Source organism: Ambystoma mexicanum, chromosome 7p, assembly GCF_040938575.1.
Source record: "Ambystoma mexicanum isolate Mex_15411 chromosome 7p, UKY_AmexF1_1, whole genome shotgun sequence".
Taxonomy (NCBI): domain Eukaryota; kingdom Metazoa; phylum Chordata; class Amphibia; order Caudata; family Ambystomatidae; genus Ambystoma; species Ambystoma mexicanum.
The window spans coordinates 487,342,346-487,363,280 of record NC_090939.1 but is presented as its reverse complement, the minus strand read 5'-3'; the positions used below and the strand labels follow the sequence as shown (position 1 = coordinate 487,363,280).

Below are 20,935 nucleotides of genomic sequence, written 5' to 3'. Positions count from 1 at the left end.
CGGGTGATTTACACTTCACCCCGGGTCCGACTCTGATGTGCTCAGACCCAATTTGACACTAAATCTTCAATAACGGTTCCTTGTCAAAAAGGTCAAGGGAACTTCCCTCCTTATGATCAGCTTCTGGTTTGCAGTCTTTCCTCTCTTGTTCAGCTGCCATCTCGAAACTGCTGTTTCCTTGTTTGCTTTGCCGCGCTCAGAGTGTGCTCTTGTGCTCTGCCTTTTATCTGTGTGGGGAAGCTTAATGGAAGTCAGGTGTATGTGATGATCAGTAATTGACTGACCTCGCCTCGCCTGACCATTGTTTTGGGACAGGTCAGTTACACTGATCAGCTGTTAGTCTGTTTTCTCTCATAGCAGGCTGTCTGTGAGAAAGTGTTTGTGTTGTAAAAGGGGGGGGGGGTAGAGTTCCTAAATATCCTACCTGATAGGATGGGGTAAAGATGTTAAAGTGGAGGGTACACCACGTCTGACCATCCGGTGTCCCTCCCCCACTCCCCGAAGACCCCTCACCCAAGTGATCCTCCCGCACTGGTCCACTCCAGAAACTGGATCCAAAAGCGGTGGCTGTGTCCTGGCTACCTGGAGGAAAAATTCCTGTGGACTAGTGGTTGAGACAATGTCTGGCTTCTTACAGAGGGTAATCCAGGTTTCAGTGATACAGTGTGATTCCAGGTTCTCAGTGGTAATGGTGTCTGCAATGCCAGTTGTATGTGAATTTGCCAAGTGAGTAACAGCTACAGCTTCTCTGTGTTAGTGAGAAGTGCTTTGTGTGCTGTTTTGAGGGGAATGTGGATGAGGTATGTTATGTGGATTCCATTATGTTGAGGGATTTGTTTGAAATAATTTGCAATGTCCAATAACAGAAGGGATGGGCTGTTAAGAAAGGAGGGGTGGTGCACACGGTTTTTGGCTTCCCTAAAATGTCTAGTGTACGGTGTAGTAGGTCCTCCTGTTTGAACATGGGAATATAAGTCATTGTTGCCTATCAGAGCTCTTCTCTTTTGATGCCCCAGATAGAGACGACCTAAGAAGGAAGGATACAGACCAAAAGGGAGATGGAGGAGCAGCACAGAGGGCCACAGGTGGGGGGGAGGCGGAAAGAAGATAAATAAATTACAGAAAAGCAGGAAGGGAGAGGAGAGGAGCTGCAAAGACAGCCATGGTAAGCACAAGAAAAAATATGTCAGAAGTGGGCCACGAGGAGAGGTCACTTAACCTGTTGAATTTAATGATCTAGACAACACACTCTTTAGCAGGTACATAACAGGGTTAATAGGAAGCAAGCTGGGAGTCAGTGGCTAAATATACACTAATTATTCACCGTATTTCATTACTCATAGGACCTTCAGAGAAAATCTTTCAGGCAGGGAGCAAAGATATCATTCAAAATTCCCCTGACTTCGGTTGGGCTCTTTCAGAAGGACAATATCCCAATTACTGGAAAAAACCTTGCAGAGGAGCTGGGAAATCTCATCATAAAGGAGAGGATGGATCTCACAGCACTCCCAGAAAAGACCTTTATGCCACTTGCTGCACTAGCATCAGGTAAGGCCCAAAGTCCAAACATGAGTCACCAGAATTCTTCAAAAATATCTTTTACTGTTAGAATCCATTACTGGCCTTGTTTGTTTAGAATTCCACAAGATAGCTGGTATTTCCACTATCCTTCAAAAGCGGCATTGAGTTGCCAATGCACAAAAAAGCCCAATCAACCTGATATGTTCCTACAAACCTATCCAACCTGATAGATAATGGGCCTCAATACATGTTGGCCAGCCGGGAATTAACATGCTGGTAATTCCATTTACCGGCGTGTTTCTGGACCTGCCAACTACAGGTTTTCTGGTGGGGTGGCAGGGTATACCTCCACAAACACTACACAATAGACCAGTGGAAGAGAGGAATGATCTCTATCAATATGTATTGCCTTTTTACAAATACCGACCAATACTTTTTTCAATATCAAATAAATTAATTTTAATTAGAACACATATATTAAAAAATACATCAAATATATTTTCGTCAATTTTCACAATATATTGAATTCCAGAGCCCTGTAATAATTCCATGACTGGTTACAAACACCACAGTTCATCTTTCCAATCTTTCTACCATTCATTCACTCTCATACTGCATCACACTCATACTATGTATCCATTATCTCTCTAACCCTTTCGGTTAGATGCTGCTATTTCAATGTTACAATTTCTTTATGCGTTTAGATCTGTTGCTCAATAAACCAATCTGTGTAGTTCTAATCACACAGAGTTAAAGCGTCTACACGTGTTTCAGTTGTCTGTGGACCTCTATTTTGGTCCTGCAGTGCAGCAACCTTCTTCAGGACGGGAGAGACAGCAACCTTTCTATATCCTGTCTCATTTGGTAGGGTGAACCACGGTACCTATAAAAACAATTAAAACAGTCTAAGTTTCTGTGTCATCTCTCTCATGATTTTCTAATACAGTTAATGTATATGAACTGACTATCAAATAGTCATGATCAGATTTCAGTGGTGGTTCCACCAGGGTGTCTTATTAAAATAGATGTGTCCTGCTTTTACAGTTAAAATCTCAAGTAGGTAAGGATGAATGGAAGTGCTCAAGCTAGATTAAGTGGGTTTTCAGTAGCGATTGTGATACTCAGTCTTTTGCAGTCAAGACTATTTCATACAACCAGGTTTTGAGTTTATCTGGTCCCTGAAAGGAAATATGGATGTTGGGGAGTTTTAGTAATACTGCAAGGTTCTTTCAGTGGTGGTTAGCGATTGCAGTAAATCAAGCCCAGTTGGGTAAGCATGCTATTTTTGAGATTAGAAGGAATGTGGCTTGTGTGGAGTGTATGGCTCTGTTGATTAGGGATCAGGAGATATTTTCTTTTGGATGGTATGTTACAGAGCCTTATGGTATTTGCATGTAAGCCATAGGATCTTGAAGGAGATCCTGGATTCCACTGGAAGTCAAGCCATGCTTTTGAATATGTTGTAAACTGGCTGAACTTCCCTACAGCAATATATAAGCCTGCTGTGATGTTCTAGACCTTCTTGTTGCCTTTTGGGTTGATGTACGGAAAACTGGCATACATGGTTTTGCAGTAGACCAGTCTTGATTGTGTAAGTGCTCCTAACACCATTGGGCGAATTTCCGTTAGGAATTGCGTTAGAGAACATGCTATTTTGACCTTTGCACCTACCTGTGAAGTCATTGGGAGGTTCGACTCCCAGATGAAGACTAGGTTGCATAACTTTGTGTTAAAGGGACTATTTTTCCAACAAAGGTGTGCAGGTGCATAATGAGGAGATTTCTTTGAGCAGGTGACCTAGGTCATAGACTAGCATTTCAGTTTTTGCACCATTGAGATTAAGGGTGTTTTCCCCACCCACTCCGCTTTGACTTTGATTCTGTTTGGCACAATCAGAAATGTGCCTTTTTGGTCTGTGACCTTTAGGAAGATTTGTGTTATCAGAGTAGGCGTGGAACTGAAGTTATCATTTTAATGTAGTTCGTGAGTGACTTGACATACATGATAAAAATATGGGGAAAAGCCTTGAGGTACCCACCGCTCCATGTGATGTAATTGGGCTTTATAGACCATCTGAACTGGGATTAATGGGCCTTGAAGCCCAAGTTAAAGGCATGAGCACAACAAGGGTGTTTGGCAAGGTCTTCGACAGGGAGCATAACTCCTGGTACGGCTCGAGGGTGTGGTGCAGAACTGTCATAGAGACGTTTCCATGATGAGAGGGCGCACTGGGCTGACAGCCCTGCAGCCACTGTAGAGCTCTCAGCGCGGCTTTCCAGTGATGAGAAGGAGCACCACACTGAGAGCTTTGCTTCAGCTACATAGCTCTCAGATCGGCGCTCCCTCTTATCACAGGAGCACCATATTGACAGCAGTGACACCGAGGGAATGACACAGTTTACCCTAATTGACTAATTTACAGGCCATACGAAATTTCCAAGCCAATCTGGCTCGTATGGCCCAGAAATTGGCCAATGGGGGGTACCACATCACTCCTACAGGACATCATTTGGGTGATAGGTTTGGTAGTGGCACACTTTGGCTGTATTCAGAAAATAAAGACGTGAAGTATCTCAGGGTTGGATATGAGACCTTGGCACAGTAATGTAGGTCATGCAAAAGTATAGTATGGTCTATGGTATCAAATGATGCAAACAGGATGAGCATGACCAGTAGGGAGGGGAGCAATGGTTCGCAAGGCCTAGTAGATGATATCATACTGAGATCAGAGCAATTTCTGTTCTGTGGCATGAGAGGAATCCCCACTGAAATGCATCTATTATGTGGACCTGAAATTGTGCATTGACATTTTGTTCCTGATGCTTGTAGTGGTATGGTACAGCACCAGTGGTCATGGTGCTTGCTGGAATTCTTTCAATCCCATGCCTTTTTTTATGAGGGGTGTGTGTCGCCATGACAGGTTTGATGACTTTGGATTCTTGTCCTGCTCATAGTGAGCTGTTGATGAATATGGTTATGGTTTTGCCCAGTATTTCAGCGTGAGCTACCACAAAGGTTGTTGGGTAGGGGCCACTTTAGTCTTTGCCTGGTATGAGCTCTTGAGAAGTGGAAGTAAGTCAATGATGAGTGTTTATGATACAAGAAGCATTTTAATGTATTGACCTAACGGTTGAGTTCTTCAAACGGCATGCGAGATTCCTGGTTGTTTTGAGTGATTCATTTCTTAAATTTTTGCACATTTCCTGTGAAGATGCAGGCTAGGCTAGGGTGTTGAACAGGCTTTGGATTTGTGGGTGGAGGATACAATAAAGTGTGCTCAGATAAATGAATGAACCACTACTCCCTTGGATTGCTGATGACATTTTGTAGTGTTCTTTATTGGCCTTGAAAGTTTGCCTGGGATACATTGCTCTAGCGTTTCTTTCAGGTGTGTTCGAATTGAAGAAGGCCCTAGACATCCTTTGCTTTCTGACAGGTCATTTCCAGTTAGTGGCATCTGTAATAAGTTCAACCTTGTCTGGGAATAGTTTTTGTTGGGGACCAGCTTTTGTCACTCTGTGTGGATGCATATGATTCAAAAGTGCATATGCTGTTTGACAGTGCTATGAGGAAAATGTACTGTTGCATTTGTGCCTGACAAGATCATGGCTACAACCTAGGCAGAGCTCATTTTAAATATGATTTTAAATCTACTTCTTATTTACAAATCAGATTTTTTAATACCATGTTTTGTTTAGAACTTCATGCTGGAATCCAACGGCTTCTACATGTTATGATAATATCTATTAGTATTGCTGAGTCAGCCTTATGCTTGCTTAGGGTAGGCTTTTCCCATGCCAGAGGAGAGTGCTATACATGTGAGCTTTCCACCTGAACCGCAATAAAAGTCGATATATTTTGCTCCAGTAACCTAGAAGATAATACTTATCTCCTTATCTTCCACCAACCTGCCAACCAAATTGTATTGTGAGTGTGTCATTGTCTCAATTTTATTGTTTTACATATATGTATTATTAACAATGTACACCCTTACTACACTAGGACAGTTTTAATACGTGTAGGGCCACATTGATGTACGCGGGAGCTCCTCTGCTAGTAGCTCCAATACTGCCGCATGGAAATGCATTATTTTAAAGGTTTTTATAAGCTAATTAAAAAACTTTAAAAAAAGAAATGCATTATCGCTGCACTGGCCCGCCTCCAATCTCGTAACACTGGATTTGACAGGCAGACAGTCGCACCAGCCAGTCAGTGCACCAAAAATTCTAGTATAGCAGACTGTGGTAGAACCAACATTACATTTTCTCCCCTGTTGCTCCCAGCCACTGAAGTGGTTTGGGCCGTCCAGAGTACTGCCCCACACTCTGCAATGTCCTGTTATGCTATGATATTGAGTCTTTCATTGCACACCATCTGCCATTTGGACACTTTCTAGGACCTTCAGGATCTGAAAGAAGTGGGTGTTTCAGACTTAAAGGAGAGAGTTAACTGATTGTAACATTGAAGCTGCACTAGAATAACCTCATTACAAGTAATGAAGTTAAATGCCCTTACACAAGTAAGTTTGCACCCCTCCACCGTCTCTGAAGTTAGTGCTTCTCCCAACAATTGAAGGGTTAGCCCCATCTAAATTATGGCCTAGGTTCACCCCTGGATGTGTGCACTTGTACTTACAAGTTAGTTTATGGCAGAATATTTTCCGCAAGTGTAATAAAATGGTTAAAGGCAAGCCAGACAACTTTGAGCTACAACTCTTTTTGTCTACGGGTCTGATTTTACGTATGCACTGGGTGTATATGGGGTGTATATGTTGGATACCTTTTACTCTCTTGCAAATGAGAAATCTAATTTTTACTCTCTTGAAATTGCATTTACTCTCTAATTTCAAAAATCATGCGTAAAATACTCCCAACTCAAAATCTTATCTGGAGCACTGACTCCACCTCATAATCAATATCCTCATCCAACAAAAGATCAATCTCTTCTTCTATCTCCAAATATATGCCCATATTTATCATTTAGGTTGCCTACTTAATAAGCACTAACAGACAATAACAACAAAGACATGTGACTGACTGGAGAAAACAAATAGCTTCACACAGGGTTCTCAGACACATAAAGAAAGGTGACGAAAACAGAAAGAATATTCTGGTTTCACATGCAGATAAGAACGTTTCACAAATAAGTGGTAATACAAATGGTAACAGATGTTTTTTTTTCATTTCTTACTATTAAATGCAAGATAAGTGAAATGTATGGAATAAATCACACAAGACCTAGTAGGACAGTGAATTGGTATTAGGAATACAAAAGCGAAATTACATTTTGTTTTTCTTCTTAAACCTTTATTGGATTGACAAATAGGGGAAAAGAAAAAGGTAAAAGCACAGGGTACACTTTTTGGGGTGAGGGGAAGTAAGGTAAAATGGATAGATGACAAAGGGAAAATAATAAACTCACAAACAAACAACATGATTCAAATATAGACAAAGAAGGACTCACATAGAGTGTACTGTTAAGAAAGATAATAAAAGTCATCCAAGACCTCCCAAAACCTCTCTAAAAAATAAGTGGGTTTGGCCTGTAAACTACTGCCTCTACAACCTAACATAACCCATGATTAGAACCTGATTTCGTCCATGTACAGAGGACACAAACCTCCCAGAGATCATTGGAACCCCCTGGAACATTCAGCGACTTAAATTAACCCACCAAATAGAGCCCGATCTGCACAAACCTGTGGGCAAAATTGGTGCATGATTATTGGGGACCTTTTCCTAAAGGTCTGTTCTCGGAACATCTGCTTCACTCTGAACAGGGACTAAAAGAGACCTACCTTTTTACTGAGTTAAGGAGTTGATTTCATGAGTTGCCTAGAATAAGGACCTTCTTCTCACTGAGATCAAAGAACATCATTTATGTTTATGTGTTTAATTTAACCAAATTAACTGCATTATCTTAAGGATCCATTCTATGTGTGTTTTCCAATAAAGGATCTAATAAAGTATTCTCACTTGCCAGAGGTCTGCCATGTCTCTTTGGACCAGTCCTGACAGATAGGAAATCTCCAAAAAAGAGAGAAGGGTGAAAGTTACCCTGGATGATCCAGTTCCTTGACCTTCTGGGAAGGCCCTGCAGCCATTGGAAAGTAAACACTTGAAATTTGAGACAGTTATCACTGTGAATACCTAGCTGTGACAACAATTACAATCTATCCAGACACAAGTGAAGCAAATTGTGAATCTTCCATAAACACAGGCTTAGTAAATTAGGCGCTTGATGTGCCTAGATGATTTCCTTTGACTGAAAGATATGATGGATCCTTTAAGAGGGCCTCATTACGAGTTTGGAGGCAGCCATGGTGCTATCAGCACCATGGCTGCCTCCAAAATCGTGTCCCAGGTCTGTGGATGAGGAATTACCGGGTCATTCCAACCTTGGAGGACCCAGTAATTCCTCATTCAAAAAACCATTCCCCATTCGAGCCCCCATAGGGCTCAATGGGAATAGGGATGGAGCTCATAACGGGCCCGTTAATAATGGGCCCGTTATGAGCTCCATGGTCCCCTCGCAGGGACCCAGAAAGGACGTCTGGTTTTACCAGACGTCTGTTCCGGGTCCCACCAGGGAACTTCGTAATAGGGCGAAATGGGTTTACCGGCACCATTACCGGTGCCGGTAAACCCATTCCGCAAGGGTCATAATGAGGCCCTAAAACTTATGTCAATCACTGTCACATTCAATTGCTGGATGTTGTCTTAAGCTTACTTACAGGCAAGGCAGCAAAATGGGCAACTTCCAATTTGGTACAAAGCAGTAGACTCCTGAAAAATTTCACAGAATTTGAACAAGTGTTTAAGTTAATGGGCCTCATTACGACCCTGGCGGAAATTGTGGCGCCAAATGCACCATGGAGCACGGCGGAAAGCTGCCGATAGCGCCATGGGGGTTGGCGGATTTACCGCCCCATTCCGAGGTTGGCGGGGCGGTAAATCCCCATTCCCCATTTTACCCTTCCCCATTTTTGCCCCATAGGGTATAATGGGAGTGGGGAAGGCGTTAATTACGCCACCGTAAAATACGGTGGCGTAATTAACAACAAGGTCCCGTAGCGCCATGGATTTCTCCGCCCGGAAAAACCAGGCGAAAAACGCTCCATGGCGCTACGGGAACTCGTAGTGGGGCGGACGGGTCCGCCGCGAATACCGCTGGCGTAAACCCACTCCGCCAGGGTCGTAATGAGGCCCAATGTCTGCAGTGAGGAAATCAGCATGAGCCAAAGAAGTGGATTTGCTTGAACTCTAACATAGACATTACAATTGAACACCTGTATCTTGAAATTTCGCCATAGCTCGCCTGCTCCCTGTTGGAATGTACTTGCATTTACTGTCCATTTTAAGGGGCCTCATAAAGGACATTATGGATGAGATTCTCTTAGTGGATATCTCAAAGTGTCACTATGGGGTGCCCGATTTGTTGATTAGTGTGGAAGCTCGCCTTAGGGAAAGGAAAGAGGAACGAAGGAGATCATACAAAAGAGCAAGACTGTGGAATCGAAATGAGATGTCATGACCAGGAAAATTCCAGAGTACCACGTCACTGTTGCATCCTATGCTGATTGGATTCAGTCAGCAAACACCAATGATGCTTGAAGAATGAGCTAGATGCAGGAACTAATACCTTTGTGTATACCGTGGCAAGGAAGGGCATTTAATTTATGAGTACAGAGCTAACATACAGGGAAATGCTAGGGTGCGTCAATGATAATCAGCAGGGTATTGGCCCCAAAAAGTTGAAAGCAGATCTTCTTCTTGACAGTGTAATAATACTGATTTATTGGCATGCCATACATTTTAACAAAAACAAAAGAATTGTCTGTTGATAATCTCGCCAGACTTGTTGACGCCAGTGGGGGTAGTAAACACTACAATAGATAACTTATATAATTTCTGGTTCGGTACTCAGTAAATATTAAGTGTAAAACAATAATATTCAAAAAAACATATTTCGTGTGAAAATCTTCCTTTTAATCTTCATTTGCTTAATTTGTTGTACAGAGGCCAATATTGCTGATGCATTTCGGACCTCAGGCCTTCATCAGGGCGATCTCTACAAGAGCAATATGATAAATTGATTTTACCACATGATCCACTCAATAATAAATACATGTCAAAATGAATATTGAATCTGAATTATGATAGACAGGATGACATTGTGATACCTGGTTTGTATTGGAATATTTTCAGAAATCAATGATCCTTTAACTTCTCTATGAGGAGAACTGCTGGTGTGTGGTCTGCGAGGAGAAAGTATGTGTGTGAGCCTGGTGCAATTGTGGCTGTAAATAAATGCTTATCTGCTAGAGTTTTAGCTGAGGTGAACTAACACTTGTTCACTCTAAACTAACATAATGGAACTGGGACCTGTGTATGGCCGGTAATCAAAGCTGCTCCAATTCAAATTACTCTGGTCCACTTATATCTTGGTGATGTGCAAGTCCTCAGTCAAAAATGTAAGGGTGGAGGTCAGTCAGTAGGCTGTCTCCACAAGTTAGATTGGTCCTGGCATTAATGAAAATGCTGAGCTGTGCAAAAATCTTGCCCTGCTGCCACACGCAAAGCGGTTATCTGGGTAACCATGGTAACAGCAAACAGAAGTGTGAAAGGATCTAGTCAAGTATGTGGCGCATCATCGCGCTGCATGATGTTGTTGACGTTGTAAGCCAAAGCTAGTCGTTGTTATGGTGACAGCTTGATGAATCGAGCGTATGTGTGTGCCATACTACGGAGAAGGTGTTTTATTAGAAAAGAGGAAAAACAGTGTTCTAAACCAGCCTACAAGAATGTATAGTGCAAAGTAACCATAACAATTCTGGGTATGTTAGTTCAAATAGGGTAACGCTGAAACTAAATAGGGATCATATGTAATAACTCTCAATGTGACACAATAATCTGCCAGTTGAGCTAACTATCATCTGGAATGCAGTTGATGTGTCTACGTAGATTCACAGATCATACAGGTTGAAATAAAGTAAGTAATATACCGATACTTACAAAAGAAGGCTGCATATGACAGACAGTGCATGATGTAAACAGCATGTAATGATAACAATGTAAGGTTGAGTGGATAACTGCAAAACAAGAGGACATGAGGGTACATTTCAAAATAGTGCACAATTGGTATGTCTACAATTTCCTGCACACACTGGCCCAAATAATACAAAGGATAATATGCTTGTTGCAGCCAGATGGGTATGTATTGAGCAGACAGAGCATCATGAATAAAGACAGAATATATGTCTAAGAGATGGAGGAGAATCGACACCTATGTGTTACAGTGTTATAAATAGTGAGTTCTGACAAAACTCTGTATAATTAACTAATCCCAAAAGAGTAGCCAATCCAGAGCAGGACATGATATATGTGTCATTTCTAACCCATGTGATACATATGCAAGTGTAAAGCACATTTGGATGTTAGTGCATATGAGTATGGACATTGTTCCTTATTTGGCTAGTGTGGAAGGATGACCCTTAAAGAAAGCAGAATAGATCCAGCTCTTCATTGAAACCTTGAGGAGAGACCATTTCAGGTTTGTCAATCCAAAAAGCCTCTCTTTGTTGAAGTCTGTTAGCATTACTCATATTGCGACTTTTTGTGTTGAGGACTTCCAAGATTTGCAATACATTTTTTGTCAGTTGATGTCTCTCTTGTTGGAAATGTCTAGCAAACAGAGATTGTTGGTTGTTGGTCCTTATGTTAGACTTGTGCTCATTCCACCTAATTCTAGCTTCACGGCTGGTTTGGGCTATATACATAAGACAGCAGGGGCATTAGATGGAATATATGACGCATTCAGTGTTGCATGTTGTATAGTTGTTGAGCTTAATTTTAGTACCTATTCTAGGGTGTGTGGCGGTGTCTCCTTTGGTAATTGCAATTATTACAAGTCATGCAGGGAAATACTCCTTTCTTACAGGTTTGCTGTATGTTTGTCTCCTTAGAATGAGTTCTAACTAACAAATCTCAAAGATTGTCGCTCCTTTGGAAGGCAAAAATGGGCTTGTCCTTAAATAGGTCCTGTATTTTGTTTTCGCACTATAAACTTTCCAATGCTTCAATATGATTTTTTTTAATTCCCGTGGTCTGTGTACCGTATTTGCTCACAATACTTAGTTCTTTGTCATCTGGGATGATTTTGGTTTTGTGTGTAGGTAGGGAAGTGCGTTCCTTTGTGGCGACTTTGTCTTTGGCCGCTGCTAGTTCTCTGTGTAGCCCTTTCCTTGAATTTCTGAATAATTTCTTCTTGCTCACAATTATATTCACTCTGAAAATTTACCATACGTTTGACTAGTAAGAGTTTCCTGTATGGTAAGCTTCTGATTGTGGATGGAGGATGAAAACTCAATCTGTGAAAGTGGTTATTGCGATCTGTGGGTTTGTGATACCAAAAGCATCATAAAACAGTTACCATTTAAAATGTACAGTAAAGGTTGGTAAAACATGACACACATTTCATGACACATACAAACACTTTTGAGATTCAATTCCTTTTAGAAAAATGTATCACATTAAATGTGTCAGAAAACATAACATTTCATAAAATAATGATACATGTCTCATACAGTATGGCTGAAAAGCAGATAAAGGTGGAGCGTTGGTCATCCAGAATACGGCTGACTATGATGCAGAATGCAACAAGCAACTTCAAGATAGGATTATTTATGCCACCTTAGATCTGGATCCAACTGTCACGATCAAGCAGAACCTGAAGACTTTACTGGATAAAGTTCTCGAACTAGATTGGATAAACGAACATACCCAACAATTTTTGTTTAAAGACCACCCAAGGATTCCAAACTTCTACACCTTACCAAAGATTCACAAACATCCCACTAATCCACCAGGAAGACCCATTGTTGCAGGTATGGAAAGCATCAACCAACAGCTGGGTATTTACATTGACTTTTTTTTACAGCCTCTTATTCAAAAAACTTCGACATATACTTGTGATACCACACATTTTCTACAGAAACTTAATTGTATAACTCCTACACAGGATGATTTGATGTTCACCATAGACGTCAAAAGCCTATATACGTCTATACCACATGACCTTGGTATAGAATCAGTAGAATGGCTATTGCTACAAGCATCAGAAATTCGAGCACAGAAAGAGTTCATACTGGCTCTCCTACAATTCTTACTTCCAATATCGCAATCAGTTTTACCTTCAAACCTCGGGGACTCTATGGGAGCGACAATGGCACCCTCATATGCCAACAGCTTTATGTATAAGTTTGAGACCGATAATGTGCTTAATAACCAACGTTGGAAGAATGACATTCACCTTTGGACCCGGTACATTGACGATATTTTTGGAGTGTGGAGAGGCACAAGAATATCCTTCGATACTTTCTTTGAATATCTAAACAACATAGATAAACGGATCCAATTCACGAGAAACATTTCTTATGACACTATCACCTTCTTGGATGTTTCCATCAAAAAAGAGACCACATGTTACAGCACTTCAATCTTCCGTAAACCTACTGATCGCAACAACCTTCTACATCGTCTGAGTTTTCACCAGCCCAGTTTACTCAAAAATCTCCCATATAGTCAACTCCTAAGGGTTAAGAAGATTGTCAGCGACCCCAATGATTGTTTAGCCCAACAACAGATTATGAAAGAGAAGTTTTTAGCCCGGGGCTATAAACAAGCAGAATTGGACACAGCATCAGCTAGGGTCAACAGCCTGACACGAGAGACCTTGTTATCTACCCAAAATCCTATAAAAAAGAGAGAACTTAAAACACCTGTCTTTGTATCAAAATTCTCTATCCAGAGCAACAGAATTAAGAAGACCATCAGTAAGCACTGGGGGATCTTTAAAAATGACATCAGAGTACAAATTTTATTCACAGAATTACCGGTGTTTGCTTACCAACGTAGCAGGAATCTGAGAGATGAACTTGTACACACAAGACCACCTCTTAAGGAACCGATAACCCAACGGACGGGTACATACCCCTGTCTGAACTGTACTAACTGCAACTTAGTTATCAAGGGAGATTCCATTAACTATCCCAGAACAGGGAAAAAGATTTTGCTCAAAAACTATGGAACCTGTGACAGCACCAACATAATTTATGGCATTAAATGCCCGTTGTGGAAAATTTTATGTGGGCCAATCCACAAGAATGGCCAAAACAAGGTGGAATGAGCATCGTTCATGTATTCGTAATGCTAACACCAACTCTGCCATAATACGGCACTGGTTGGAGAATGGACATAATTTTACTCAGATTAGATTTGTGGTTTTAGAGGTACTCACAAGAAACAACCCACATGAAGACCTTAACCAGCGGTTGAATCGCAAGGGGTCATTCTGGATTGACAAACTTGGGAGTCTGGTTCCCAATGGGATTAACGAGGAGATTAATTATCACTGTTTTCTTTAATTCTGTAATCTCTTTGCCTTCAAGGTATAATTTCTAGCAACTATTTACTGTGATATCTCTTATGTGTTATGGACTTAGACCACTCGCTGTGTTTCCTGGACTTCGGTCTGGGAGCCAAGGTGTCGTCTGGCGACGACACCATTACAGTGGGTTGGTACTTGCAGCATGACTCATGCATCTGATTTCTCCTATGATTTTTCCTATGACTACATAAAATAGCCTCAGATGCCGCCGTTTGATGACATGATCCAGTGTGGTCATATATATATATATATATATATATATAATAATGTTGATATAGATGTTATTACTATGTATTTACTTTGCAACTTTCTTTTATTAGCCCAGCATTCTTTAGGGCTCTTTTGTATTTGCTATTTCTCTTTTATGACTCTCTTATCTTCTTTCACTAGTTCCACCCCTGTTACTTTGTCTTGTATTGGAGTATTTCTTTTATCTCTATGCTTTCAGTTTCCTTGTTTTTACATTTTTTTGTTTCCACAATTCTTGACATATTCCAATTAAGGCGTATAATTAGTTTATAGCTCTAAATAATCACTTAGAAACCTATTTGCTGTCATTTGTCCCAGAGCGCGCGCCTCGCTAGGCCGCGATCATGTGGTTTATTAAAGGAGCGTTGTCTGGGCAACGCTCCGATGCAAACAACGCAGTTACACGCCGGCAAGCGGGAGAACAGTCCGACTCCTCGCTGGTCTCATGGTAAGCTCCCCTGATGTTATGACACGTACTGCTTACACGGATCCCACCCGGGTTCCTTACAATGTCTCTCTTACATTTCAGCTTATCTGCGCCTTGGCGCCGATTTTGTCCGGGCAGCTTTCTGCCCACCACATGGTTCTGGTTCTCCAAGCCACTGTCCATGCAAGCATTCTGCCATTTTCTCAGGTAAACGCGTTCTGCATTTCTTGTCATCACTAACCTCATTACTTACAGACTTCTTATTGCTCATTCTTTCTCTTTTTCTATTTTTTCTTTTATGTATCAACCGATCTTTCTACCACTACAATGATTGGTATGTTATTTATATTTTTTGTGAATGTGCATTGTGATACACTTTCTTTTGGATGTTATGTAAATATACATGTTAACTACAGACTTGCCCTGACGAAGGATTTGTAAATCCGAAATGCATTGGCAAAAGATTGTTTTGGTCTGACATAAAATGCTATTGGCTTTTTTCTTCCTCACTAAGAAGATATTAGTGACGCCTCATACCAAGAGACGTATTTTTTCACAAAACCAGTGATTGATAAAAATCTTTATGAAATACCACTGAACCTTCATTATTATCGTTATTTTTTGAATATGTAAACAATTTTACTTTGGAGTCTATCAAGCTTTATAGAGTTTCCATAACTTACATACCCTGATTGGGTCTTCTAAGAGAGCGGCTGTGTGACCTTGCATCCGACTTGGTCTTTGGCTTCTTGTGTATTTTTGAATTAGGGTGTCTCCTTATTCGTCACAGCCAGCTCCTTTTTATAATTTTTATAATTTGACAACAAGGAATCTTCAGAGCAACGAAACTTCTACATAGAAACAATTATTTGAGAAATGTGAATATCGTATAATGGTGCCCACTCTTTTTGCTTTCTGAAATAAAATAAATATCTCACAAAAAAGGAACACATTTTGTTATTTATGCAGTACAGAACCATCCATCTCTGTATGATTCGACTTATCAAGGACTCTTAACAGTCCTGCCAGATTCAACACACTGCGGAGTTATATAGCCATCAAATGTATAATGGGTCTATCTGACTCTTATGGAAACAAGTGCATACATATGCACACTTCATTCCATAGGTGGTGGTACTATTCCGCAAATAATTATTGAAAATGTGTACAAACATCATGGTCCGATCACTAAGATGTTGCCAGATTGAGGAAGCCACTTCAAAGTCAACCTTTGGAGAGCCACATGCTCCTTACTCGAAAGTGAGTTAGGCTGGTCCACAAGCCATTACCCACAAACCTATGAACAAACTGCACGCGTAAATATCATTTTCGAACAGTACCTCCATTGTTTCCTACAGTGAAAACATGAAAACTGGTCATTATGTTTACCTTTGACAGAGTTTTCTTATACCAATACTGTACATGCATCTTTGGGAATGTCACCCTTTTATTGTCAACACGAGTTTCAACCCAAGACACCACCCATTGACATAAAGACATCTCCCACTCCGGCCATTAACAAGGATGTCAGACATCTGCAAATAACACTAAGGCATGCACAAGAAACATCTATGCCAAGCCAAAAAGTAGGTGTGAGGTACAAGTGGACAGAAAAGACTCCTGCTCCCCACTTTCACAAGGATCAACCTGTATGGTTAAACAACCAGTATCTACCTCTGCCTGCATCATCAAGAGTTTGAGGCACAATGAAAATGTGACTCCAGAGTCAGAGGAAACACTCTAGAGTACTTTATAGCTATGGTCCCAAAGAATGGTCATTCACATAGACGTTTATCAGCCTTTTTATCATTATTATTATTATTATTATTATTATTATTATTATTATTATTATTATAACAATAATAATGAAATCATAATAAAGTGGCAGTCTATGACTGTAGTGGTGTATAAACCTTGTCCGAGTTAGAAGCATTCAGTCCCTCTTAGGGAACACAAGACCCTAGGACATTAATTTGCTGGACGGCATTGAGTGGAAAATAGGGTATAAGAGATTAATTTTAGAGTGTGTTTTGGCTGCAATGGTGTGTATTTAAAACAAAGAAAATGTGTGTAAGTGAGTGCTCGAAGTATAGAGCTGAGGTGTTCAGAATGCATGTGTACATTTTGGATGAGTGAGGGGCTAGAGATGTGCACGGGCAATCCTAAGTATGTTGTGGGCAAGGTTTGAGAAGACTTTGATAGGTGGGCTGCCCAAAGACCTGAGATGCCAATCCTGAGTATGTGTTGATTGTGTGAAGAAACCTAAATAGGCAGATATCAGTAAGCGGAAGGAGGCTGGGGTAAGGAAGTGGGACGATTTCAGCAAATACGGAAATAGTTTAAGAGTAGTGTACATATTGTTCTATTGACCACCCCACTAAATGTTATGTTAATAGTATTTATCTGCATGCAACCTGTTAGAGTATTTTTTTATTCACCCGAGTGGACCTTTATTACTTACCCATCTGTCACTATTGTATTTTGTACCAAGCCTACCTCCTCCAGAGTCCAATCTACTCCTCACCGATGAGGCCCAACAAGGCTGAAACATATCTGGGGATGCTTGTGGTCTCGTGCAGAAGAGAGGTGATCAAGCAGTTCGGTCTGGACTGCCCCTTTTGGGGTAGGACCAAGCCTTATATACATATGGTCCTTCTCTTTTCTAATGGCTTGGCAGGTGAAGAACAGTGGTCTGGAGGGTTGACAAGAGCAAAGCCAGAGGTTAAGATGTATTCTAAACTTTCAAGCCATCACCTTTTGTGTTTTGCTTTAGTCACCCGGAGTGGGACGGGCATGCCCAGACATGGGTCCCCATGCCTGCTGGGCCTAGAGACACAAGCTACTCCTCACTGATGAGGCCCAACCAGGCTGAAACATGTCCGGGGATGCTTGTGGTCTTGTACAAAAGGGATGTCATTATGCAGTTTGGGTTGAACTGCCCCTTTTGCGGTGGGACCAAGCTTGATTTGCATATGGTCTTTTCATTTTGTAATGGCTTGCCAGGCGAAGAACGATGGTTGTGGAGGGTTGCCTAGGGCAATGCCAGAAGTTTAGATGTATTTTTAACTTTCCAGCCATCACCCCTTTTGTTTTGTCATATTGTACTATTGACAATCCCACTAAGTGTTATGTTAATAGTATTTACCTAGATGCAACCTGGTAGAGTACTTTTGTATTCACCCGAGTAGCCCTTTATTACTTACAAGCCTGTCACCATTGTACTTTACACCAAGCCTACCTCATCCAGAGTCCAGGCCTGACTGCTCTGCCACTCAGCAATTGAGAGGATGATTTGAATTTAGTGTAAAGCTTGTTCGACCATCAAATTAACTTCACAGAACCTATCACCAGACTGTGTTATGAAATTCCTTCTTAGCAGTGAGTGGCACAGGTTCAGGATGCTTCAAATGAACACCAGAAGGCTGCAGGAACATACGTTCCAGAAAATTATGCCAGGTAGAAGGTAAGAGCATGAGCCATGGTTCTTCAGCATGAAGATATGATAAGATATGATTGGTTATTTATATTGCGCTTAATACCCAGAGGTTTCTAAGTGCAGACCCAGGGATCGAACCTGTGTTGCTCCGTATCGTCTTGCTTCCAAGGCGAGAATGTTGCCCCTGAGCTATCCTCCCGAGCCAGAGGCATTGTAATGCTGTTATGATGATCAGGTGTACGCGGTCCAGAAATTCAAGGATCCTCACAGATCCCCCAGCTCTAAATGTTTTTATAACCTAGGTTTCAGCAAAAGGAACTCACTATAATGGCTGGGTTCTCACTATTTATACAAAGGGAAAGTGTGTTAGCACTGCACACCAATTCACAGCTGCACACTTTTTCATGCTTTGGCAGCCATGTTATCTGAGCTGCCAGCCAAACGAAACTATCTCAAGTACACATGCTGATGTTTAGCAGTTTCAATGTGGCCTTAGAGTGCACAGCCTGCTTTTCAGAGACTGGCACATGACCCCCAAGTGCCAAAAACACACCTCATACTTTCTCCCCAAGGCATATTCCTGTGCTGATCTGCAATAGTGCTTGGTACATCAACGTAAAGGATCTGTGCCTACGGTGTCACATGGTGGTATAATAGACTTGGTTGGCATATTCACACCTTCTGGGCCAGTGACTGATGGAGTCCTAGGTGGGACCAAGGACTGTGGTTCGGTACCTCTACAGAAAGGAATGGGTCAACCAGACCCTTCTCTAGCGGGTGGATTACTTTCAATGCATTCCCTGTGCAAGGCGAGTTACCAGTGAAAAAAGAGCCACTTACATTAGCTCGCTATCCATGAAGTCATGTGCAGTTAGTCAGCTCGTCAGTGGGCCTCATTGCAGGTTTGCCAGTATCCTGATGGTAATTCCGCCAGGATACCAGCAAAGGGAAATTCTGTTATCAGCACTTGGTCCGTCAGTATTACCACTGGATTACGAGTGCGGGAAAGGGAGGTAATTCCCCATTCCATGGAGTCCCAATGGACTTCATGGGGAGGATTTGCAGGTAATACCAGCACTGGCTATTTTTGCCGGTAGGGTACCAGAATAACCTACAGCATCTAGTCGGAGGCAATTCCTCCACTCCACCGGCAAACCTGCACTTTACGGGTGGGGAAACGTGCCGGTATAGAGTAATACTGGCACGATAACGCCACACCGACAAAGTTATAGTGAGGGGCAGATGGGTGGAACATGGCACCTTATTATATACTAGTGAAGGAAAAGACTAAGTATGGCCAACTTAGTCACACAGCTGCTCTCCGTTATACCCAAAACAACGGGTTATGAAGTTAAAAAGACTTTCTTCAAAATATTCCTGTATATAGGTAAAAATGCTTGTATCCAATTTCAAAAATGATAGTCAAAAAGAATCCAAGTCAGAAATGAATTCAATAATAATTTATCAAAAAATCATTGATAAGAGCACAACACTAATGGAATCTTAGTGAGGCTGCAGCTACACATCACATGTTAGGTATGGACTTAATATGCCAATGCATTTCGGAGTATAAAAACTCCTTCATCAGGGCAAGTCTGTATTGAAATAATGTGAACACACAACATAGAAACACATGCATAAATCAATAAAGAAAATGTAAACACATACCAGAATGTAGAATGTTCATATGAGCGTTGGAATATGTTAGGAAATAAACAACAAAATAAATGCAGTAAGGAACAAGTAAATCAACAACATAATAAGGCTAAAGGAGTGAAAAACAAATAACAAATGGTACCTCTATACCGGTGTGTAGCCAGTGTAGCTTTTTTTAGGAGTGTCAGGCTGTCAGTAACACCCGTGGTCCAATAAAGGACAGCGGTCACAACGGCTTTCTAAAAGCATGAAAGTTAGAGTAATCAGAGGGCTACATGTGTTTAAGTGAAGCAGTTTATCTATTACAATCTAAAATGCAAAGATACCTGTAAACGCAGCACGGCCGTGAGACAAGCCGTCTGAACGCTGCAGTGCATCGTCGTATTGTGGTGTTGCTAGGAAACGGGTTATATACATAACCACGTGACCGCATCGCGTCTATAAGATGGCGCGATGCGTGTGACTTTCAAATAGCTATGCAATCTCGATTTGTAAGTCCCCAAGGTGTAAACTAAGTAATTATATAGTCTAATGGTGGTCAAGTACTAATTCTAGGGTGCATAATGTCTAAAATAAAATTATAGAATCAGCATAGAAATGAAAAAAATACTCTGTGAAAACAGCTATGTCGTTTACATACAAAATGGCAAATATAAAAAGAATCAACAAAAATAAATAAAATCTGCCGCTAATGGTGGCATTGAAAACAATGCCACCTTGGGTCCCAGACTGGACATCCGGGAGGCACGGCAGCAAAGTGTATACATCTATGTAAATATAAATCAACCAATTTAGCAGATTTAGAGCGACATGAAAATTTCTCAATCAGGGAAACAAACATAAATATTATATGTCACCTGGAAACCCAGGCATCAAATACAGAAAAAAACAACTTCTAAAGCAGATGAAATAGCACAATACAGTGGAATACTGTCATACGTAAAGCATGATGTCCATGTACAACAAATCTGAGGTTCAAGGGAAAGTCTATAGAGTATACTGAACCTTCAATATTGGTTGCCACTGAATCACTATGTCATAGTTAAATGTAGCAATGATAGTTAATCTCTTCATTGAGTCCATGAGGAGATAAACTACCAAGTTTATCTATCCAAAAGGTTTCTCTCCTATTAAGCCGCAGTCCAAGGTCCTCATGTGGATGTTTCTTGCTCAATACCTCTAAGATCAAAAACTTAATT

General features: G+C 41.1%; 1 long non-coding RNA gene across 1 annotated transcript in view; it reads right to left on the bottom strand.

Annotated features, from left to right (window-relative positions):
• Nucleotides 1-9,494: 9,494 nt before the first annotated feature.
• The window catches only part of LOC138526592 (uncharacterized), a 34,896-nt gene continuing 23,455 nt past the window's right edge, over nucleotides 9,495-20,935 (bottom strand). The window contains exons 2-3 of the long non-coding RNA XR_011283643.1: nucleotides 10,536-10,612; nucleotides 9,495-9,591 (exon numbers count right to left, since the gene is read on the bottom strand). This is a non-coding gene — a long non-coding RNA (uncharacterized lncRNA). The remainder of the gene's footprint in view (nucleotides 9,592-10,535; nucleotides 10,613-20,935) is intronic.